We start from the raw sequence: 1,755 nt of genomic DNA on the forward strand, positions 1-1,755 counted from the left end.
CCTCGGTGGCTCATTCTACACTTTACACACTTTTGGAACCCTAGCTTTTCTCTGAGCCATGAGCAACTAAACCTCCCCTGTTAAGGTTAGGAGCTCTGTTTATTCTATGGATTAATACTATTGTCACTCTATTTTAATTAATGCACTGATTTTCATTCAAGGATTACTTTCGTTCTTTACCTTATGAATTTGAGTGTATTGGAAGATAACTCTTTTTCTACATAAATTCTTGTTGATTCTTGGAAAAGTTAACTCACTTGAATATCAGCTTCAAAGTAATTCCTCCTAAATCACTAATTGCCTGGACTTAACGTGATATGTGATATATAATCATCTTATATTTGGGTAATTAGGGTTTTGTAGCTAATAAACTAGAATTGGACCTAAACCTTTAATCTACATTAAGTGACAAAGGAATTGGTGGTTGATTAGGTTAGAGAAGACTAAATTACTAAGGAATTAGAGTTTAGTCAATTACCATTTGCCATGAATTGAATCTTGTATGATTAAAATAGTTATTAAGAATTTTTAATCCGGAAAAATAAATATCTCTGAAACCTTAACTGTTCTCTTATATAGTTTTCACACCAAATTTAATAATTGCTTTCTTGAATTACTGTTTGATGCAAATTGAAACCCAAAACACTCTTTTCTGCTTGTCTGACTAAGTGAATCAATCAGCCATTGTTGCTTGGTCCATCAATCTTCATGGAATCGACCTTCACTCACCTGAGGTATTACTTGGTACGACCTGGTGCACTTGCCAGTAAGTTATGGATTGCAAAATCCGCACCAGTGAGTCCATCATAAAAGACTTGGAGTTGCACCCAATCAGCAAACATATTTTGGAGGCACTTTCTCAATATTTCTTTGTACCTTTTTCAAGCTTCATAGAGAGATTCTCCATCTTTCTGAGTGAAAGTTTGGATATCATGTCTAAACTTTTTAACCTCTGGGTTGAGAAAAAGTTTAGTTAAGAACTTATTAACCAAATCATCCCATGTTGCAATGCTCTCCTTTGGTTGAGTTTTAAACCACTGCTTCGCTATCCCTTACAAAGAATGGGAACAACATTAAGCGATATGCTTCAATAGAGACACCATTGATTTTGACCTGTCACATATTTGTAGGAAGGTAGAGGTGAACAAATTAGGATCTTCTTGAGGACTCCCACTAAATTAGCAATTTTGTTGCACCAAAGAGATGAGTTGAGGCTTCAACTCAAAGTTGTTTGCCTCCACAATGGGTCTCACTATGCTACTCCCATAACTATTACTTGTGGGGGTAACAAAGTCTCCAAGAGTCCTCTTTGCATTGAAATTGTTGTTTTCTATGCTTTCTTGCTCAAGTTCCTCTTGAATTTCCTCCTCCAGAATTTTCTCTTCTTGAATTTTAGATTTCTTCCTTAATTAGTGAAGAGTTCGCTCAATTTCTGGATCAAACAAGAGAGGTTATTTGTCTTTATTTCTCTGCATGAAAAAGCAATAAAAAGCAAATAGGAAAGGTAGAATTTTCAACGTCACAGTGAATGAAATTTTGGATAAGATGAAAAATTAAAAAGACAGAAAAATAAAGGTCTAATATAGGCAGTCAATTAACCGGTTTGATGTCAATCTTGGTTAATCTCCGCCAATAACACAAATTAATGCTTGATTTCATGGGCTTATGTTAAGTCTTGAGTTAATCACTTAAGTATTTGAAGAATTAGAGAACTTGATGAGAGAATTAAGGCCCCTGGGAGTGGCCGATTTGGTA

The 1,755-nt window shown here is 35.0% G+C and overlaps 1 non-coding gene across 1 annotated transcript; it reads left to right on the forward strand.

The window, feature by feature from the left end:
• Nucleotides 1–837: 837 nt before the first annotated feature.
• LOC148562608 (small nucleolar RNA R71) lies at nt 838–944 on the forward strand. The gene has a single exon (XR_015887139.1). It is a non-coding gene; the product is annotated as a small nucleolar RNA R71 (small nucleolar RNA).
• The last annotated feature ends 811 nt before the right edge of the window (nt 945–1,755 follow it).

This window comes from Arachis ipaensis, chromosome B6 (genome assembly GCF_059453495.1).
Source record: "Arachis ipaensis isolate K30076 ecotype BB chromosome B6, ASM5945349v1, whole genome shotgun sequence".
Lineage (NCBI taxonomy): Eukaryota > Viridiplantae > Streptophyta > Magnoliopsida > Fabales > Fabaceae > Arachis > Arachis ipaensis.